Source organism: Aedes aegypti, chromosome 1, assembly GCF_002204515.2.
Source record: "Aedes aegypti strain LVP_AGWG chromosome 1, AaegL5.0 Primary Assembly, whole genome shotgun sequence".
Taxonomy (NCBI): domain Eukaryota; kingdom Metazoa; phylum Arthropoda; class Insecta; order Diptera; family Culicidae; genus Aedes; species Aedes aegypti.
In genome coordinates, this window is record NC_035107.1 from 211,812,237 (window position 1) to 211,836,532 (window position 24,296).

The 24,296-nt window shown below is 36.2% G+C and overlaps 1 protein-coding gene across 1 annotated transcript in view; it reads left to right on the plus strand.

Annotated features, from left to right (window-relative positions):
• The window catches only part of LOC110681520 (glycerol-3-phosphate acyltransferase 1, mitochondrial-like), a 110,778-nt gene that overhangs the window by 27,560 nt on the left and 58,922 nt on the right, over positions 1-24,296 (plus strand). The window lies entirely within an intron of this gene.

The window sequence follows — 24,296 nt, forward strand, 5'->3', positions numbered from 1 at the left end:
TTACCTACAAAACAACATAAACAACTTATTTCCCGAGTTTGTTTGTCTGTAAATAAAAACTCAAGGCTACGACATGTAGTTTGTTCGGCATTAATTTACTTGTAGAAGCTAACTGAACATTTATAAGCTGAAATTGAAATTTTTGATTACACTCAAAACTTTTTTTAACTAAAATGTTACGAAGAATCCTATTTTTTTTTAACCCGTTTGTCTGTAACTCAAAACTCAAAGCGATGACATACAGTTTTTTCGACATGAAATCGATTGTGAAAGTCAAGTGAACATGTTTTAGTAAAAAAATAATTTCCGATAACACCTAAAAATTTATTTTACATAGAAAACCACACGAAAAAAATTTAGGCGATAACGTGTAGTTTTTCCGTAATGAATTTGATTGTAGAAGTCAATGGAATATATTGGAGTAGAAAAAGCAAGTTTTGTTTGCACTTAAAAATTTCACTTAGAAAATTACACAAAAACGTATTCCCAGAACTAGATCGTTTGTAAATCAACATTGAAGAAAATTGATTTTCAAAAGATATTGCTTGCCGACAAAAACTTCACGTCAAATTTCTCTTCAATCTGAAAATAATCGGCTGCGCCGCTATCAAACCGCGATTAGAGTTGTTCAGTGAGGTTACTTTTAAGCATGCAATTTAATTGACTTACCATAAAACGATTGACGTTTTTATTATCTCTGTGTTTAATCAGTAAAGGATTAACATATCTAGGGCCTGCAGCAGGATGCTTTCTAGAGAATTGAACTTTATTTTCATGCGAGTCTCTAAAAAGTCTCTATTTTTGTTTAAAGGTAGGTCTCTAATGTTTTTAACGAAATGGTCTCATCAAATCTGTGCTCCCCAGTCGTTTTCTATAGCTAAGCTGCATGTCTGAGCAAAATTAAAAAAAAATCGCAGGGCCATTGAAGTTACGCCGTTTTGATTGCAAAATGTCCACAAATTTAAAGGAAATCTGAAATATTTGAACGGATTTTTATTTGGATTTTGCATAGGCTCAAGTGCTATAAGGCATCACGGAGCCAATTTCATCATGTAACCAAATTAGTTCTTATACAACAATATTCAGGATAGTTTGGTGAAGCAATGAACTCACAATCTAGGTTATTTAGCATGCAATTCATGTTGTATATCGAAGCACAAGTTGACGTCAAAGAATACTTTTGGACTTGTGTTTTCGGTTATGGGTAGCAGGGTAATAAAATGAAATTAACGATGTAGAAAGTAGCGGTACAAATGGAAAAAAAACGAATTATAGAACATCCGTTATTATGTTGTTTTATTGAATATGAAATCGTAGCATTTACAGAGTATAATCTATATAAATAAAAATGGAATGGTGTTTGTATGTCATGAAATAACTTACGAACGGGTCTACGGATTTGGATGATTCTTTCTCCGCTTTGATCGACAAGGGTTCCGACGTGTTTGTGTGTATCAAAATACAAGGATATGTACCAGAAAAGTCGAAAAAACGGACATTAACGAAACTGTTATTTTGTATGGGGTGATTCAAATCGATTTCCAACAGCCTACTTGATGGCAAGACGAAGTTTGCCGGGACCACTAGTATCAAATATTTGTCTTTGTCCTATGACCAGTATGTTTAGCAAAGTATGATTTATTTTCGTTTGTCTTTACTGATTATAGCAGCGAATAAATGAAAGTTTAAAGATAAGTCATCAGTTTGTGCAGGATTCAAATCCTGTTATGGTAGATAGATTAGCAGGTAACCAACACGGCTACAGAACAATTCAAGATTTTCTGGTAACAAAAATGGTAAGTTAAGTATTTTTTTAAATTATACCCCTCTGAATTCCAATACCCCGAATACCAGTTCCTAGAATGGCTTTACTTTGAATTCCATTATCACAGGGCAATGTCATTCAAGGTAATTCTAAATTCGGGACAACAGTATTCAGCATAATGATGCGTTCACGGTGATGACTCTCTGGTTAATAACATTCGAGGAAATTAAATTCGTAGCTTGAAAAGATTTTACTTTTCAAGAGAGTTTTGATTTGAGTAATGATATTTAAAGAAAACATGTGAAATTAAACTCTGCAGGTATTATGATTTCATCAATGAATCCAAACATTACACTGTGGAACACGGTTTTGTCTCAAGCACCAAAATACCGACATTTACTTAATTAAGGATTGCTGAATCCATTGCCATTTTCAGAAATATCATAGCACGTCTAGTTTTTGAGATATTGGCTATTAAAAATGCTAAATTTGACTATTTCAGCAAACTTGCATGCAAGTTTACCAGCTTGTATGGCAATTTATTTGCTTAATTTGCCTCAGAACTCAAACTCCATGTGTATAACAATGCATATAAACAAAGTTTGTAATACTTCCGATGCTCAAAAGTTATTTTTTGTTGGTTTAGAAAAGTATTGTATTTTGCCATATAAGAGAAACGAAGAATTTTGTATAGAGATTGCAAGCATGCTGAAAAAATTGATTTAATCTAAATTTATGCTTGAAATTTCAACCAAATTCTATCTGAAATTAAAGTTAAAGTCCTATTTTGCAGGCTTGGTGGATTAGATCCCAAAATTTTTTGATAAATCATTGTTTAATTTTTATGTAATCATCAATGAAACTAGTGTTTTATGCAACTTTGGCGACCTGTTGCTAAAAATTGTGACGTGCTGGAATATTTCTGAGAACGGCATCAGCTTCAGCAGCCCCAAATCTACTACAGACACATAATTTGATCCTTGAGACATGCAAAAATGTCATTTTTGTTCCGCTGTGTTACCGAATATTTAAAAAAATCCTACTTTTCTTAAGCGTATTTCAAGCATTGAGGCTTACTCTTCACGAGTTGGCTTGATAATGGGTTGATTGATTTATACAATTCTTTCACTATTGTATTCATCCAGTAAGATTCCAGGATGTTTGTGTGATCGAAAAGACCGGCCCCAGGTAGAATTATTGATTTGTGAAAAATCTAAATGTTGTAATGTATGCTACAAATGATCACAAAAGTATTTAAGGTGGTCTAGAGTGCCATAGTTTGGTCAAAAATACTTTACTCAGCATTTGAGATTTAAGTTCTGAGGCAGCTCAACGTTAGCCAGAACAGCCAGGGGCAGCTTGTTGGGTTATAACAATATTTTATGACTTTTGATAACAGTACAAAATTGGCTCCGAAATGCCTTATATTGCTTGAGCCAACGAAAAATCTGGCAATTGTGAAAGACTTTAACGGCATGTAAGTGCAATGTGTCATTGAAAACATTTGACCGGTATTAGAATGCCTAATTAATCTATTTAAAATTAGTGATTTTAATAGTCACACTTCAAAAAGGGCGTAACTTAAAATTTCGACATTCTTCTCATTCAAAACTCGGCCCAGAGATTACATATTACTAAAAACACCATCTTTGAACCAAATTTTGATGGTTTATTTCTTCTGATGATCACGGCCAATAAAACTCCGTTTCAATATCTTAGATTTCCTTTGAATTTGAGGACTCATACAATCAAAAGGGCGTAACTTGAAAACTACGATTTTTTTTTTTAAATTTTGCCCAGGCATGCACTACCGTTATACGCATAATTGTCCCATGTTACTTTTTGTGCATTTTGACTTTTTTTTCATCAAACAGTTTATTTTTACGTATAGTTTTAGAAAACATTTACCAAAAATTAACTTTGTTCGGAAACTCAATGAAAAGCTAGCCAAGTCAATTTGTCCCATTGATGAATTTCCACGCATAACTGTCGCACTACTGTATTTCTACGCATAACTGTCACACTATACAATTCGCTGCGCTGATCTCGAACAAAATATTCAGTTGGCAGTTTTTATTTAGCTGAAGTTTGGGAAAATCGTTTTGAATATCTTCTTACGTTGGCTTTACATCCCATGTGGAACACAACCTGTTTTATGTGTTTGTATTATCGGGATGCATTCATCATTCATGCGAGCCGAACGTCAATTTTGATTGAAATTTTCAATATCAAAATATTATTTCCCATCCGTTTTTCAATTAATTTTAATTGAATTTTCAGGGTCAATCACAAAATTCTTCTAGTTTTTGGAACCGCGGTTTTCGATTAGAAATTTACCGTAATTTTGAATTCATCGCGGGGAGCACTGAAGTAATCCCACTTGAAGAATCAGTAACCACTTCAATTTCGAGTCCATGGCTTGCGACAAATCAACTTCATGATTTAGTAAACCAAATCTAAATAAAAATGGTTGGACCATCATGCTGGGTTGTTCCGAATACCGGTTCACTGGTAGAAGTGGCCATCATATTGGCGAATCTGAATCCTGGCTTGCGACATATCAATTTTCACTAAAGGTGTATTTGAATGACTTGACCACATGTCGGATTGTTCCGAAATCCTGGTTTCCTGGGGGAAATGGCCACTAAATTGTCGGTTCTGAAACTTATTTCCCAAACTTGATGAATTTGCAAATCAAGTCAAAAGAAGAATAGTTCAAGAGGTTTTGGATGACCTGGTTATTCTGGATAACTGGTTCTTCGGTGCAAGTGGCAAATATGTTGGCGGTTCATAAACTTAATTTGCGATGATTTTGTAAACCAAGTCCAAAGAAATGTAAAATCTGGTGAATATTTGTGTCTTGAATTTTGAGATGAATATTTACTCCGCTAAATAACCTTGAATTCGCCGATGAGTTTCTGTCAAGCCTGCAGCTGGAAGTGTCGATATAGGAATTTATTACATCATATAAACTCTCTAACTTACTCATCCACTCTTTCTTTCACTAACTCATACATTTTCTCATTATCACACAAACAGAAAACTTTGCTTTCCATCCCAAACTATAAAATCGTATTTATTCACTTCCCTACACGTGGCTCCGTTTGGCACATGTTACTTGAGCCTTCATTAGGTGCCTTAACATAGTCTTGAGGATATACGTCCTCTACATTCGGCACTATATATACATAGGAACGGTCATCTACAGCAGTATGCTTAGCACATAATTGATCACTACTATCTGTGGGACTGTTATGCGTAGAAATTCACCAAAAACCCTATATTTCTAGGCATAACAGTCCCACTATGAATTTCGTAGCTAAATTTACATTTTTCCCATAACACAAACTCTTGACTCTAATGAACACGCTATTCTTTATACTACTGTAAAGATTTTAATCTAATTTACCACACACCTGGTCAATACGAGGCCTAAATGTGTTAACATCTTTAAACGCGTTTTTCTCGATTGCGTAGTTTGGAACATGGGACAATTATGCGTATAACGGCAGTGCAGCTTAACTATAGAAAACGACTAGTGAGCACAGATTTGATGGAGATTTTTTTGATAATAACGGTCAGGGGAGCACCGTGTCCTTATCTTGCTTGCAGATGATAAAGATGCAAAATTTCTTCTCATTTTTCTCAAGAATTACCCTAGTGGTTTCTCCAGGGATTTCATGTAAAGACTATCAGGAATTAAAACAGGGTTCTATCCAAAAATTCTTCTACCAATTCTTATAGTAATGTTTCGAAGGATTCTTAAAGTAATTTCTCTAGAATTTACTTCAGGAAATCCTTGAGCACTTCAACAATACTACCTCCAGTATTTTTTTCAGGGATTACTTTAACCCCTCTACCGGCAGTTTCATTTTTTACCCAAAAAAAAATATTCAAATCGCGATAACTTTTTTGTTTCTTGGTATTTTTGCACCAGTTTTTCACAAGCTCTCAAAAAACTCTTAGTTTTAGAATATGTGTCGATATAGATTATTGGACATCTGGAACCAGAGATATTCCAGAATTCCTTGAGCAAGCGACGCGTAGCCATAACCCACGTGAATATTTGAGGCTACAAAACGTTTATCACATTCGGATATTCACTCCTTCTAGGAACAATACAATAATGTGAGTATGTTGTGAAAAAATTAAACCATTTGATGGAACCGTCTATGAGTAATTCGCATTTATGTTTCTGGTACCACGCTGGTCAAATGAAGATCTTGAAAACTTCAAAAAACCTCATATCGTAATTTTCAGATTTCTCCAAAAATACTGAACCGATTTGCATGATTTTTTCAGAGTAGAAAACCCGCAAAGGTTAATTCCAGATTTTTTGTAGCATTTGTTCAAGGATTTTTTTCCATTAAACTCGACAAGAATTTCTACGCCGATTATTTAAAAAAATGCTCAAAAAATTCCTCGAGGGGTTATTCGAGTGAATCTATTAGGAACATTTTAAATAATTCCTTTCATTCGACTTGTGTTCCATTATTAAATTCTCTGAGTTTTTTTAAAGAATTTCTCCAGTATTTCATCCAAGAATTACTGGAGTTCTTCCGAACATTTTTCAATGAATTCCTTTACAAAATCCTGCGGAATATTCTCCACAGATTCAATTTGTTTTCTTTTTTTCAATTATCTAGAAAAATCTAGAAAATCTTATAAAATTTCCTCAAGAGTGAGTTATTCTAGAAATCCTTATTCATCAAAGGTGACTTAAGAACTTACACAAGTTTTAACAGAAGTTAAGTTACCCTAAGATTTGCTTTAGAAATTTGTAACGATTTTTTTTCAACAATTTCTCAGCTTTATGGAAAATGTAATTCACATTTCGTTGGACAAAAACATTGAAAACTCCTGGGAGAACGTTTGATTTTTTTAAACTTCCTTGAGAAATCTTTTAGAAACTTAAGGAGTAATCTTTGGAGTAATTCCTGGAGGTATCCTTAGAGAAATTTCTAGTTAAAATCTTAAAGAAATTCTGAAGGAGAATTTTATAGCAAATCCTGAGAAATCCTTGTGGACATCTGGAGCAGTTTAAGGTTGAATATTCCAACATGGAGGATGTTCTAGAGAAAAACTATGAGAGAATCACTGGATAAAATCCTTGAAGACCAAGGGCTTTCTTGAAAAAAATATAAGCAATAATGTATATGAAGGACTTCCTGTTGGAATCCTTATGGTATTGTTTGTGATATTTTTGGAGAAATCCAGGTTTGGTTTTGAGATATCCAAAATATTTTTTTTAGAAATCCCTTAGGAAAATGCTTGGAAAGATTTCATGAGAAATAATCACTAAACTACTGAAGAGAAAAGAAAATCTTTCGAATTCTCTGAGAAATGTCTGGTTGTATCAAACTCTATTCTTCTGGTTACTGTTAGGTTTCGTTATGTTTTTTGATTACTTTTGGGTCTCTTCTTGGTCTTATTTTGGTTCCTGTTCAGTCTCTTTTCTCAGGAAAGAGTTTTTTGAATTTCCTATTTTCAAGACACTCAGTCGCTACCATAACAGCTTTATGTATAATTTTTAATAGTGTTAGAAAATATTTGATTTCAGAAAAAACAATTTTGGAAATTATTCTGTTATTCATCAATTATGATCAGCCCTCTTTTTTCCACAACTTTATTCGACTTCACGAAAAAATCGTTTATAAAAAAAATGCTTGAACAAAGAGGGTTGAACATGCGCTAAATTATTCGAAACCAATGCAATAAAAATTACTTGTTTTCAATATTGTAGCAGTTAATTAAGTGGGTTAATCGAATGTGTATAGAATCATATTCATGTAACTATTGCATTGTATTTATCTGAAAATCAATGGAGAGCACTGGAGCTACCATTGGGACGGAAGGGTTTAATTTAGATCTCTTGAACATTTTCGAATGAAATAGATTCATTTATCTTCATTTTATTTATATGTTATAAAAGTCGAACGGGATAAACCGGGGACTTGATAATCCGTGTTTCCATTATCGGAAAGAAATGGATCGAGGGATCCAAAAGTTTTACAAATCATTTATATTAATTTAGATGGGATAAGGTATTCAAATATGTAGCTGATAACTTTTGTAACAATTGTTAACACGATTCAATCAATTTGAGATATTTTAAAGAAATATAAGGGAATTTCATTTCTGTTAAAGAGTATACACCCTGGATAAAACTCCCCCCTTTGAGCTCCCGTAAAAACTAGATTTCATAATCGCTGCTTGACGTGCAAGATGCCGAGAAGAGATGTCGGTTTGCATTTGATGTATTACGTATTCATTGTAGGTAGCCCATGAAGTGCAGCTTCCAAAATGGCATCAAACGATATGAAAAGCAACTTCGATATATAAGAAATATACCAAATACTACCAAACAATATTGATCTAAAGCGCATGCTTTTTCGATATCGTATTTCATAGTGTAGTTTTGGTTATATTACGGGTGTTCGACCATTTGGCCGAATGCCGTTTGGCCGAACGCCATTTGGCAGAATGTCATTTGGCCAAATGGGTCGTTTGGCCGAATCAAGAACGAAACAAAAACTTTTTTCAACGCCGATGTGTAGGATTCATCAGTGTGGCCCAATAACTGATCTGCTAGTTAACTTTATGATGTGGCGGGACGTTATATTTGTCTCTATATAAGTGATCCAAGAGAATACATATAACTATCCGTTCACTCAGGACGAAGTTCTGAACGCGCGTCAAGACTCTGAGCTTATGGCTGGTTCGTCTCTGGGTTATCAACGGTGTGCTAGGGTTTGAAATGTTTTTGACAATTTAATAAGAAATGTTTCCTTCTTTTAAACATAGGCTATTCTCTCAACTTGTACTGGTAATAATTTAGCTTATATTTTAATTGCAAATTTTACCTTCTTTAAATAATCGGCAGTTCTTTATAGTTATACTGATATAACAATTCGTCCCCTTAATGCTACAACTAGATAACTCGAAAATCAAAATTTTGAGATGTGCAAATTTGTAACTGTGACCGTTTTACAAGGTGATGGTTATTCGCAGAGAATATGATTGGAAAATAAACTTCAAGTTATGTATATTGAATCACACGCTTATGAGCTGTAGATATTTTTCAGATCTAATTGAGAATAATATTTTGACATATTGAAGTCAAAAATATCAAATTTCGAGTTATCTAGTTAAAGCATCAAGGGGGCGAATTATTCGCATTACACTATCTTAAATTTTTAGAAGATTATAGGCTGTTTTTTCATATTTTAATATTTTGGGGCCGTCCATAAATGACGTAGCATTTTTTCACTGATTTTTTACACCCCCTCCCCCCTCGTAGCACTTTGTCACAAATGCTGATACCCCCCCTTGGAAAATACGTAGCATTTCAAGCAACCCCCCCTATATTTTTTTTATTTATTTTCCTTAGCAATTGGGTTAAAAAATTGGAATTCAAAAGTTCAATACAGATTTTGATATTAATTACTGACTGAAACGTAAGGATAATCTAACGAATAAATGTTTGATTTGCAGTAGCGCTCGAAAGTAATATGGAAAACAGTTTTAAATCAATTCTCCTGTTTAAGTTGTTGGCTAAATCTTATTACTTTTGCTGTTGTTACCATGAAAAATTAGTTTACAGCTGAAAATATAGAAAAAATTAAAAATCTTTGATTGGATTAATGAAGCTAACAGTAACGAGTTAGAGTTCAATCGTACAATAGATGTTATAATATGTTGAAAAGAAATTTAATTATTTTAGAGAATTGTTTTTTAATTATTTGTTGTTAGGAAATAGATTTTAATGAAAATTATCAAGATAGGATATATTTGATTTGAAATGGATATTCGTCATTATCATCCAAATGCCAATCCATTTAGCAATCAGGTGCCAGATGTAGAAAAGATTACACTTGTAATATTTGAAATGTTCAGAAAATCTTAGCGATAATTGTACAAGTTATTCAACTTTATTGATATTTTAGCTTAACTTCATTATCGTTCCCCATACTGAAAAAATCCTACACAAACTATAACGAAACAAATAAATACTAAAAATAATCTTTCTTCAAATTACCGAGTTGTTAAGAAAATTGAATGATAAAACAATTTCGATAACAATCGAATCTGTCGTCCAGGCTTTTCTATCAAGTTTTATTCAGGCTATTCCATCAAGAGCATTGATATATCAAAACAAATCGATGAGTTGATTGGGTGGAGATCTTCTGCAACATTGAGAGCATAATTCACGGAATGAATATCTTGTTTTAATATAATATTTGATAAAACGAACATATGTTTTTTAAAGAAATATGCTCTAACAGAAAATATGAATTAAACAAACAATGTTTTCCAAGTTGTTAAAGCCTTGATTTTTAATTAATTTATCTATCTTTAATCTTTATTTATAAATAAATTTATTATTACATGAATATAATGTTCACAAAATTATTTAAAGCATAAAAAAATCTGTTTGATTGCACTACAGAAAATATAAAATTTCTTACATTTTTTCCAATCTTGTCATATGAATGTTTTGAAGCTGAATCATCACTTTAGAACCCAATTTTATAAGTCAAACAATGAAAAAAGAAGTTTCATAAAAAATAATTGTATGTCATTTTTTCAGCGCCTTTTATTTTACCGACGTGATTCAAAATGCTACGTCCACTAGCTGGGACCCCCCCTCCCCCTCGTCACACATCGTCACAAATTCGCGAAGCCCCCCCTCCCCCCTAAAAAGCTACGTCATTTATGGACGACCCCTTTCCATAGTTAATGGAAATAAGGCTTGTTATACGTTCATAGAGTCTTATTAAAAATGAGATCGAACGACTCGGTGAAAACTTACGTTAAAGAAGCTAACTGTTTCTTCGTTGTAAAAAGAAGAAGCCAAACTTGTGATTGCTAGAAATTATTTAATTTAAAAGAATTCAAAAAAATAATAATCAGAGAGATTGAAGAACCTATGCTAGCAGCTATTACTGGCAGAGAAGTAAATAATTGCTTACATTTTGACTGTTCTTGTTTCAGCATTGACTGTTCCATGAACTAACACTAAGAGCTGCATATCAATAATGATTTATCCTTTTTTAAGAATAAACTATTCTTTGGAATTCAGCTTTGAAATTCATTACAAATGTATGCTAACTGTAGTTCAGTATTGTTTTCAATTTCGGCATTCGGCCAAATGGCGTTCGGCCAAATGACCCGTAACTATATTACGTTAGCGATGCTGCCGAAATCATTGTCGGGTACATGGAAAGAAGTTCAAAAAACGATTGGTTTGACGAGATGTGCCAGGAGGTTTTGGTCGAGAAGAATGCTGCGCGGAATGCAGCATGTCACGCGGAAAAACGTGGAACAATATAGACTAATGCCGAAACAACAAGCCCGCCTATTCCGGTAGGTACAAAAAGCACCGGCCAAGAAATAGAGTTGCTGTACCGTTCTTAAGAAAGGTGGAAATTCCGTCAGAAGTTCGAACGCATACCGCAAAGGCTTCATACCGCGAGCTGAAATGTGCAGGGATAAGGATGGGAGGATCTTGACGTACAGACGCGAGGTATCGAAAGGTACACTATGATGAATACTTAAATGGCGCAGAGAACACAGGCACATAGGGTCAGGACAGCAAAGGCGATGTCTACGTCAGCACAGTGGAAACCAACCAGCTCCCACGGTGGGGATGCTATTCAATAGCTCAAAAACAACAAGGCCGCAGGCAAGGAGAATCTGGGAAACGGAACAGCTACCGGTGGAGTGGAAGCAAGGCGTTATATGCCCTATCTATAAATAGGGCGAGAAACGTGAGTGTGAAAATGATCGTGCAATCACTACTCTAAACGCCGCCTACAATGCGCTATCCCAGCTTATCTTCCGTCGTCTATCACCAATTGCAAACAAGTTAGTGGGAAGTCAAGCAGATTTCATCGACGGCCGCTCGACAACGGACAAGATCTCCAGTTCGTTCAGACTCCGCCGGAGAATACGACAAGATGATGAACTTTCGAGCATGCTGTTCAACATTGCGCTTGAAGGTGTCATGCGGAGAGCCGGACTTAACAGTCGAGGCACGTTTTTCACGAGATCCGGACAATTTGTTTGCTTCGCGGACAACATGGATATTATTGAGAGAAAATTTGAACCGGTGGCAGATTTGTTCACCCGCCTCAAACGCGAAGCTTCTATCGGGTCGGGCTAATGGTGAATGTGTCGAAAACAAAGTACATGCTGGTAGGCGGAACCGAGCGCGACAGGGCCTGCCTAGGAAGCAGTGTCACGATAGACGGGGATACCTTCGAGGTGGTCGAAGAGTTCGCATATCTCGGATCCTTGCTGACAGCTTACAACAATGTTAGTCGTGAGCTACGAAGGCACATCATCAGTAGAAGTCGTCCCTACTATGGGCTCCAGAAGAAATTGCTGTCGAAAAAGATTCACCCCGCACCAAATGCACAATGTACAAAACGCTCATAAGACCGGTAGTCCTCTACTGGCATGAGACGTGGACTATGCTCGAGGAGCACTTGCAAGCTCTTGGGGTTTTCGAACGCAGAGTGCCAATGACAATCTTCGGCGGCGTGCATGAGAACGGTGTGACGAGCTGAGGCGCTGCGAGCTAGGTGGATTGACCAAGTGCACCAGGATTGATGGAGAGAACCGCTGAATTAGCGAAATATTGTTGGCGAGGTTTTATCAAGTTAATTGATGTAAAACCAAATAAATAAATAAATCCTTTTGGATGAAACTTTCAAGTCGACACGTTTGCTAACAGAGATTCAATGCAATTTTAAATCATGTTTCTAAAAAAAACAATTTGTAATTTGAAAATAGTTTTTTTTTACTTTCCGTAATTTCTTCTACGTCTAGAATTCATGATTTTCATTTTAGTTAGGCCTCCATTCTTAGTGAATCGATTTAGTTCTAGATTGTTGTGAATTTGCATCACAATCATGCTCTCAGAACATTCGATTCAGCCTCTCATGTACGTAGAACCTGCTGTATTCTCAACCACCATTCATGAACCATCTCAAAAGTAAACCCCATAATAGTAGTGCATTCGATCTGTGCAATTTAAGGTTGTGATAAAAATAGTACCCATCTCAACAATAACCCGAACCGAAGAGAGCGGCAAAAGGGGGAACTCTCCACACCGTTTATTGCCATATACCAACAATAACATATCAGAGAGAATGCACTCAATTCGACGACAGCGACAACGAAGACGATGACCGCGATCAGAGTGAAGAAACTGCGCGTCTCGCTCGAACGGATAGTCGTCTGTGATAATGCAATAAGTTTATGTAGGGTAGCGTACGACTTTGTCCGGATTCGTTCCCCGGGGTCATGTCTGTAAGGTCACATTTCCTGGATGACAAACGTGAGATGTTCCTTCACAGGAATGTTGATCATTTTTCATAAAACAAAAAGATCTCGCTTTTAAAAACCTACTGACGAGAATAGAAACACTGAGTGACGAAGCCCTAACTTATGTACGACGAACGCAACGCACAAGAAATGTGTCAACGCAAAGTGCCCAAGTACAAATGCCGGCCGGTCGAAATCCGTTTCAAACTCAAAGTGCAAATCAGACAAAACGAGTAGCGATTGCTTACATATGCTTTCTTAATAGGTAGTATATAAATAAGTAGCTTATTCATCAATTGCTGACTGCAATCGGTTGTACCCTGACTACCGAGTGCTTAACGCAACTGCAATCTGGCTGCAATCCGTTGGACATGTACTTCTAAGTACGTATACCAACTGACGACCGAGGAAATGTCGCATCGCTTGAGAGGATCAGCTCAGGTAGTTAGTATGCTCATCGAACCATGTCCGTCTCTCGTGCGATCTTGTCTTAGTAGTGGCTTAAGTAAGAAGAAAAGCAGATGATCAGACAGTATTGTCTATTTTCTATTCGGACTACAAAATAATCGATTGAATAACATAACCTCGGTGGCAACTCCACCACGGGGTGAAATTATTCAAATTTGCGGGCTAGTGGCTCCTTGGATAGGCCTACCTCTATCTTTACATGCAACCATGTACTTCGTTTTGGTAGAATTAATGGTCAGGCCTATCATCGCTGATTCCCCCTTCAGAGGTACAAAGGCATCCTCCACTGCGATCGATTACAACAAGGTCGGTATCGTCCGCAATGCCAAAGGAACATGTGCGACCGTGTGCTGATAGTATCGTTTCTGTACACGTCACATCTCCTTATAGCACCCTCGAGTGCAATGTTGAACAGAAAATTCAAAAGTGCGTCTCCCTGATCCAATCCGTCTAACGTTGCAAAAGAGGTTGACACCTCGTCTGCAATTTGAACACCTGATTTCGAACCATCCAGCATCACACGTATCAGCCCACATAGTTTCTTTGGAAAACCATGCTCAGGCATAATCTGGAACAGCTAATTTCTTTTCACTGAATCGTACGCCGCTTTGAAATCAATGAACAGATGTCTGCAAGTTATACTCCCGGAATTTATCTAAGATCATTCGCAAGATAAACATCTGGTCCGTTTTCGTGCGGCCCTCATGAAACCCACCCTGGAATTCCCCGACGAAGGACTCTACGAGTGGTCTCAGTTTGTTGAACAGGAAGCGCAACAGTATTTTGTACACCGAATTAAGCTGGGTAATCCCTCTGTAATTGAAGCACTTCAGTCTGTGCTCCTCTCTGTAAATTGGGAGGGATAAGTTAAGGGAGTCCATCCCAAGTAACATAACAGCTTATTCAGCTAAAATGCTGTTTATACAGCCTCTTTTCAGCTAAAAAATGGTTATTCAGCAACCATTGTTACCTGGGAATTATGCGATCCATCATCTGTTCATTGATTGCAAAGAAACGAATGATACAGCGAAAAGAAACGAATTAAAAGTGACAAATAATGATAGAACATGGATTTCCGACAAAACTGATTAGACTGATTCTTCAAACGCTAAAAGGATCGATATCGAACGTACGGATTGCTTTCAACATCCTTTACGGGTTGTCAACTTGAAATATTCGTAAATGTTGCTGGTGCCGTAGTAATCGGAACCAGCTAAAGGCAAATCTCTCGAATACTACACGGATCCTTCCGGTGACCGGTACGGTCATGAATCTTGAACGTTGAAAGATGTCGGGCTTTTGGAGAACTTAGAATGCTGAAAATAATACCCATCGTTTAATACCAATGACATCTGGCGGCGTTGCATGAATTACAAGTTATACTTATCGAGTCTATGAAGAAATAGGGCTCGACATGAAGTTTACATGCCGGAGGAACGTCAAACTGCAATACTTCACAATACGCTTTCGAGGTTCATCCTATCATTACATCTTAAGAAAATTTTACGAAGGTCTCAGGACATCATGGACTGTTCAGAAACCTCAAACTAGTGAGAAACTACAATATCAAAGCTATAATAGTGATGATCATTCTAGCGCAGCTTTCAATCGATGCCCAAACGACACAAACCGTCGAAGGCTTGTCCTATTATCTCACCACCATCTGTATCACGTTGTACTCACGAAATGTTTGACGCCCTTCAGCGCTGATTGATTGGCAAGATCTGCACACGCCATCAGTAGGCACCTATGTAGGACTCCCACATTGATAAGACGCATCATGGGAAAATCGCGCGCTGCACTCAATCGACAGCGCAGTCGCTATCCTTCGTTTCTCCTGTTGCGTCGCCTTAAAGGCTGACTAAAAGTAAATTGGTACGCACAGAAAGGCCTGTAATTCGGGATTCAATAAGTTTAAAAATTCCATTTAATGGTTGGTGTACTGCCGCTTTGAAATTGCCCAGTGTTTTTCTATTTTTCTAAATTTCGGACAATTCGGAGGATTCATTTGCCTAGAGACACAATCGATCTTGTTGGCAGCATTCCACACCTTGGAGTAGTAGCAGCTGACCAAATCACACCAAAATATGACTTTGTTCCTATACTTGTGAATGAACAGTAATACACGCTTTTTCAGGCATTCTTCGAAACTTGGAATGTCATCGTCGAGGATGCGACGGATGGTTCCGTTTCTTGGCAACTGCAAATAAATTGCCAAGTTATGAAGCTCTTCCCTAACTTAAATCTTCCCGGCACATCCCCACGCTGCTCAAAACGAGTTTGGCGTATGTTTCGTCATCTATCAATGTGCAGCCCGATCGTACAAGAGTCTTGTACGCTTTGTGTCTACGGAATTCTACTTCATGAGTCAGTTCGGATGTTTACTGGCTTTGTACGACTTGTAGCAAAGGGGCGGTCCATTAATTACGTAAGACAATTCAGTTGGTTTTTAGACCCCTGGGTGTCCTTGTAGGGTTTGAGCACTCGACAAACTGTTGTTGTAGGCATCTTTAGAATCTCAGCCAACTTGTAACCGGATCACTCCGGGTGGTTCAGGTGTTTGTATTGCGTTTCTTTTGAAAATTTTCCGTTCTGCGGTAGCCGCCAAGTTCTACCGCAGCTGTCAGAGTTCTACCGCAGGCTTGAAAATCATTGTATCATTGAACGAAACTAATTAATCAAAGTATGCTTGTAGAGTCTGAAATTTTGAAAAACAGCAGAAAACAATAGTAATTAGCGTGGTTTCCAAGGTATCATCGCAGCCGATCTATGATGCTTTGTGAGAATCAGTCATGGAACAGCTGCGGTTGCTTTCTGTTCTGTTCTGTTGTTTCTGCACGCGATCGACTAATTAGATCGAACCTGCACCAGTTGTTCTCTCTGTAGAAGTGTAGACAAACCATTGGGCGGAGTGAATGACTACATAGAACACTGTAAGATGACGTTGTGAAGGTGGCGTTTGACAATTCAGAAGGATTGTTTACACGGATTAAGTTTTTATGTAAAACTTCTTAAACCTGTTTTTCGACTGAATTTTTATGAATTGACAATCAAACGATCGCTTTCATGAGAATATTGGAAAACATCAATCATGTTTTCTGACCTATATCATTTTCAACCGGAAGTTTTTTGCATATCGTACCTTGTAAACAATCCCGCTGAAATGTCAAAAAAGTGAGGTTAACTCGGTTAACTCTATTCTAGGTACAGTCGACTCTCCACATCTCGATGTTCTACATCTCGATATCTCTCCCTATGTCGATGATTGCTTCGGTCCCTTCATTCTGCATACGATTTCGCTCTCCATATCTCGATATCCTCCTTATCTCGATATCTCCATAATTTGATGTATGCCTGTTGATATTTTGTTCCAATTTTTTCTCCATATGTCGATATGAACATTATCAAAGGTTACTAGACCAGGTTTAAATTATTCAGAACAATTTGGAAACTCGAAATAAAGTTTGTTTGTTTATTATTTTCATAGTAACGGAGTGATTTTCACTCTAGTGTTCATTAAATTAATGTTCTTTGTCTCGATCTCCCCCTATCTCGATGGTCCCTTCGATATCGAGATGCGACTGTAGTAAACGCTACATGTAGAACACGGGTGGAATATGTTCTAGCCATTTTATTTTACTACACCTTTCGAAGATACCGTTTTGACTCATACTCCGAACACTTAAGGCCAACAGTGACTTCAAACACATCTGATGGGCATAAATTAGCTGATATTTGTGTAAATTTCAATTTCTCCGCAAAACCCAAGTGTTAGCTGTTGGGTGTGCCGTTGAAAATGTTTATTTAAACTTGTTTAGTATTGTTGTAACGCTAAAGTATGGAACAACATTTTGATTCAAATGCCGAACACTGATCTCATTCTGTCTCATATTCCGAACAGCGCGAATAAATCGTATTCAAATGAATAATTTTGCTAATGAATCTATCTGAGCTAGTTTAACTCGTCACGAACTAGAAAATCATCACTATTCCCGAGGTATAAAATAGATTGGAAGGAGTTAAAATTGAATTGTAATTGATGCCATTTCCTGGTAATTTGATGACATATTTCAGCGAAACATTTCAATCATATCGCCATACAAAAACCGAGTGTTCGGAATATGAGTCTGTTCGGAATTTGAGACAAAACGGTACTACAAACAGCGCATCGTTAAAAGCTACCGAGCCACTAGAGAAATTCTGTTAGCCGATCTTATATTTTTTGTAAGAATTATTGCATTCGAGTAGTTGTTTTCGAATTCTTGTTGTAATTTTAGGAGTCTAGTAAAAATTCTGGGCATCAGGGGGATTTTCAATTCAGGTGGGAATGTGTGGGCTTCCGGTTACGAATCTTTCGATATCCTGTAAAAATCTTTGAAACTCCGATCGGAATATTTGGTATTTTGTTAGGAATCTTTGAGACAGGATTCTTGCCATCTGTTGTGAACGAAAGCAATTCTAGTTAAAATCTTTTTATAATATTTGGTATTCAGAGAGAAATCAAAGATTCTGGTAAGAATCTTTTGAATATCTGCAGAAATCTTCGAGATTACGCTGAGAATATCTGGAATATCAATAAGAATGCTTAGAGTTTCGTTGAGAATCCTGAGGATACAGAGGGGATTTTTTCTAAATTCCATAAATTACCACCACTACAATCCCCATAACAATCTGAACATACCCACCTGAATTCCTGAATTCATACCAAATTGACAAGCACATACAATATTTTCACAAATTTGCAAGATACTCATTGGAATATCATTATGTTCATTGAAACGTTAGCGTAGTTACGGTATACTTCGTAGGTTGAATACTAGCAATTTTCATGTTTCTTTTTGATAATCTCATTTAGACTGCTTTCCAGAAACAAGGCTGGGGAGTAAACCTTAATTCAATCTTAAACAAGACAACTAAACGTATGAATATCGCTTTTCCCGGGGAAGAAATGTTGATGTAGCCCTTACTTGTTTTTCTTTCTCAAAATCAAAATATTTAAATCAGAGCTGTCAAGCTGAGCGGCAGTCATAGACTCTGTAAGAGGCGTCTCTCATGTTCTGTGGCAGAGAAAAGATATATGCCGGACCCGCATCTGCCATCCCGCTGAGGGCGAAACAGAACGGTTTTGGAATCTCCAGAAACAAGTTTCAACTTGCTCTCCACCAAATCCACACACTTTGACTGCGAAATTGCACCACGACCCTTGAAGATCCCATATAAATCACCAGAAAAACACCTATCAGGGTGTCGACTACCTGGAAAAACCTGGAAAGTCAGGGAATGTCAGGGAATCCATTTTTTGACCTGGAAAGTCAGGGAATTTTTTTTTTTTTGGTTGAAATAACTTAAAACAGTAGTTCGGTAAAACGTTGCGATCTACTAATGGGTTCGGTCATCATAAGCAGCTCATGCAATAGAGTAAATTCTACACCGTCATCCACCTGTTAACTTCTGTTTTTGTCCTGTTTTGGACATACTAAAGAAATTACTCCGAAAAATTTTCAAATAATTACTCGAAAGATTTTTTTAGGAATCCAGAAAATCGCTAGGAAGGAATATAAGAAAAATGGTCTTAATAAATTTCTTCGATACTCATTATTTTAAGATTTCTAAAAGATACACATAAAAGAATTGGTTGAAAGATTCTTGGACCACTTCCTCACTGCGTTGCTGGAGGCACGACCAGTTTTAAAAAGACATCAAACCTCTTATTATTAGATCAATTATGTAATGAATTATTCTTCAGATGAATACTTCGGGGAAGAAAACCTAGAATCAAATCGCGGAAGTCTAAAATATGAATTAAAACAAAAAAAAAGTACTCGAAACTGAAGAAGTTTGAAGTTCGCAAATGAAATAGGCCTATTTGTCACAAGATTAGCAAAATATTAGAGTTTAACTTGTTCGCCTCGCTAGTGATTTTTAGTATTTCTTTTTTTTTTTGCATTGGTAAGTGTTTTTTTTGCATCGTGAAGTATTAAAATTCAATAAGTTTTCTTTCATATACATAATGTAAAACTTGCTCCAAAGTAAAAAAGTGTAGTAACAAATAAGCTGTAACGAATAGGGTAGCGTATATAACTTGGACATGCATATAATTTGGACAGGCTGCTTGTTCTATGCTCATTTACAATGAGATGATGAGGAATTTATGTACGGAAAATCATGTATTGCATTATTAATACACTATGCTACTTAATAATGATGGCCAATTTCATAACAATTACAAATTGGCTTCAAAAATATCAAAACTGTAAATTGTATCAAAAGAACACCTGTGAAACCTACGAATGCAAGAGAATGTATGTTTCAAGAACATACTTTAAACGCAATAATAGCGCTCAGAATAGGCATTCATAAAAAGTTTAAAGGCGGCAATATGATAAAATATGTCTAAAATTGAAGCTAAGTTCATCTAAAATCTTAACGTTAGTATATAAGGCATAAATCAGGTGGTGTCCAAAATATATTACGGTTTTTGTTCAGTTGATATAATTTGGCCATCTGATGAAACGCACTGGAATGTCGCATGCATGTATACTTGCAGGCGTATTTCGTGGATCTGATGATATTTGCTTCCATTAAATGAAATTATTGATTATCACTAATATACACATCCAATAAGCGAAAAAATGCATAAGTCACATGTAAACTCTTCAAACATTATGATATGATCGTCCTTTTAAGAAACCATTGAATAGATAGTGAGATAACGCCCCTGTCCAAATTATATTCACATGAGGGTGTCCAAAATGTATATTTGATGGCCGAAATGTATAACAGACAGGCAATTAAAAAACGCTATTTTGGTACCTATTGCTACAGTTTGTAAGCTTTTTCTCTCCAGAAACTCAGAAAACAATGATACATTAAGCATATAAGTATCATAATATAATAAAATATTAGTATCTAAGGCAGTTAATCGATCGCCGTTTCCAGACATATCCTTAGCCTGTCCAAAATACATAATTTACCCTAATCGCAAAAAAAAAAATTGAAAAAAATAATGAATGAGTTTTGGGGAAAAAATCCGTGATTTTTAAAAAAATGACGGAATTCTTCAAAAAAAAATTAGAGAAGCATCTGGAGATTTGATTAGTGGAATTTTTAGAGCAACAGTTTATGAAATAGTATCATCTGGTATTGAAGGTATATGCGTAGAGAAAAACGTTTAGAAGCTTGTGGTGGAAATCTTAGAAGGGTTCCTGGAAAATATGAGTTGCGTCGACACCGCGGAGCAGTGTTGGCAGCAACATTTAACTGAAAAAATACGTTTGAGAGTTCTAAGTTGGAAATCACTGTTTAATTATTTGAAGCTATTCTTCGTACTAGTTCTTCGACAAAACATGGGAATTTTACCTGAAAAGAAAGCTGTCCGAATTTCACTAAAAAAAGCATGGTGTATCTTTATAGTTTGCGTATAAGTTAAAAAGTATACTCTGGTAGCGGAAGGTGTCACAGTTTTCGTTTATGTCTGAAATTTGTGGAATCATTTCTGAGGTATTTAAGTATCTAACTTTCGCGCTTGAAGATTTCAACTGAGTGACCCAGAATTTTCAGAATATGTATTTAATCAGGTTTTACCATTTTATGCATACGAATCTTTATGCTTTAAAGGAAAATTATCAAGTGCCCAGTTTAATCAAACTAGCTTTAAAAAACCCTCTAGGAAATTATCTAATAGATGTTTTTGAGTAAAGTAAAAGCTTTTGCTCAATTTATTCATACGGTCTATAACATAAAAAGGTGGCCGGCCATTTGGCCGAACGCCGTTTGGCCGAATGCCGTTTGGCCGAACGTCATTTGGCCGAATGCCGTTTGGCCGAATCATGAACAAAAAAATCAAATTGCTACAACGCTGATGTGTAGGATTCATAAGTGTGACCCAATAACTGATAAGCTGATTAATTTGTTGATTTTTATGATGTGACGGGACGTCATGTTTGTCACTATATAAGAGCTCCAAGAGAATGATAACATCGACCCTTTTATTCAGGACGAAGTTGTGAACTCCACACTTCACGTTAAGACACTGAGGTGATGATTGATTCGCCACTGGATTACCAATGGTGTAATAGGGTCTCAAGTGTTTTTAATGATTTCATCAGAAATTATTCTTTCTAGTTATACTGGTTCCATAACTATCGGCAATGATTGACCTTATATTTTAATTGGGAATTTTTCCTTCTTTAAATCATCGGCAATTCTTTGTTGTTGTACTGGTGAAATAAATTATTATATGCATTGCACTTGTTTTAATTTTCATAAGAGATTTATCCTTCTTTTGTTCATAGGCTGTTCTTTCAAGAGGGAAATATTTTTCATAATAAATTTAATTAAATCTTAAAATACGTTCTTTTTAAAACATATTTTTTAAGCTCAAGGTTAACTTACACACTCCGAAAAAATCATGCGATTTTACGTCTTTTGGATGCACATAAAAGAAGCGAGCCAAATGACGTGAATTTGTGTCTCATTTTAAATACTATGGTGACTGATTCGGGAAATGTCAATCATAGCGGCATCGTTTTCATGTCCTTCATCATGTAAAATTACATTTTTCTTTCAATACATCTTTCAGAACCCATTTTTACGTCATTTCATCACTTACATAATGTGCCATTCAGTCATAATGTGAATTACGTCCGGAGAGATTTTCATTATTTTTAAGGGTGTAGATGAGATGTCATTCTCCTCCAAGATTAAAATTACAACTTGGGAACTGAACACTGCACCGTTTCTTGAATATAGCAATAAACGACTCGGTGAACACTTACGTCAAAGAAGTACACTGTTTCTCCGTTGTGAAAAGAAGAAGCCAAGACTTGTTGATGTCAGAACTATGACATATATTACTTAGTACGATTCGAGGGATCGAAGCAAGCCGATCCAGCAGAAGGACGAATAAGTTTTAAACTGTTTCAGTTACTGTCAAAAGTTAACTACAAACGCTATGCCAAAACATCTGCTGGTGGCTATTAGCACTAGCATAGCATTGAACAACTGCTTACATTTAGGATGTTCTTCTTTCAGCTCTACTGTTTCTTCAACTAACACTAAAAAGCTTATGTATATCAATGATGATATTTCCTATTTTTATGAATAAGCTGGATAAGTTTTTTGAAATTCATAATAAATCCATGCTAACTGTAGTTCACTTTTGTTTTCATTTTCGGCCAAACGGCATTCGGCCAAATAGCATTCGGCCAAATGACCCGGAACCCATAAAAATATACATTATGTAAAAATATTCAGATATTTATCTTCTTGTACATATAGTAATTATCACGGATTAAGGTGAAGATGAATCGAAGCCAAAATTCAAATTTCCAAGAGCACAAATCTAGAGAATCAAACAGCCGTTTAGGCTGAAAACTTAATCGATTGGTCACTAGCTGGTGGTGACCAATCGATTAAATTTTCAGCTTAAACGGCTGTTTGGTTCTCCAGAATTGTGCTCTTCAAAATTTGAGGTTTGGCTTCGATTCATCTTCACCTTAAACAAATTCAAAATAAAGACTCCCATGTTCCTAGTAGTTGCTCAAAAATGTATGGCGCTTGAAGTAATAGTAATAAAGTAATAAAATCCTGCTGTGATTTTGTTGCTTTCGTAGTTTAGCAAAAGTCACAAAATCACAGTTAAAATCCTAAAGTCGAGTATCCTAGATCAAAATCTAGAATACCGTGAAATGTGTACTGTGATATGCCAAACTTGGGTAACTTTTGTAGTACCAATGGACCAAATGTAGTACTAGAAGTGGTACGTGATTAATCTGAGCCCGACTAACATTTCGTCTTTGGTTCAAATCAACCAATTCAGTGGTCTGGAATTTTTCTTGGAAAGGACTGGAAGGTCAGGGAAAGTCAGGGAATTTTATTTTCAAAATTGAGTCGACACCATAAATATCAAGAAAACTAGCGTTACACTTTTTGCTCAACACCCGGTGGCAGCCACCTTAGGGCCTATTCACAAATTTCATAACGCTAAAGGGGGTGGTTTGATGTCCTTAAGATGTTATACACACTTAAACAAAAATACGGATTACGGTGAAATTTCACCGTAATCTCAACAGCTGAATCACCGAACAATCTGTAAAATGATTGAACAAAATCATAAAGAAAAACAAGAAAACGGTTCAACCAGGAATCGATCTCCCGACCTTTCGATCAGGAAGCAGGCCTGCTACCACTAAGCCAGCTTTCACTGCTTGATAATGGTGTGCAAAAACTGAAACAAAAGGAAGCTCATGCCTGCCAGAGCGGCTGTCACACGATTTCACAGAAGTTCGGTGAAAATAATGCTTTTACCGAACTGTTCGTTAGTATTTCACAGGGTTACAGTAAAATTGTTTGTTTCACGGATTTGTTACGGTAAAATAGTCGATTTCACGGATTTTTTCGGTATAATAATAGTTTTCACAGGAAAATCTGTATTTTTGTTGTTTACAATTCGAATTCGGTGATTTATTTCACAGGATACTGCGATTTATTTTAAGTGTGTACAGCGCTTATGAAAATCGAAATGTATTCATATAAAATGTGTTACGTGCGGGGTTGGTGGGGATCCAAAAATGATCATTTTTGGCGTTATTAAATTTGTGAATGAACCCTTAGTACCCTCTCGGTTCAAATATCAATGATATATATCGACACTAGTCTAATTAATTTTCTCTCTGCACTGCACTGAACACTTCAAACGAACTTCTAAACAAAATAAAATATACTTTTTTGT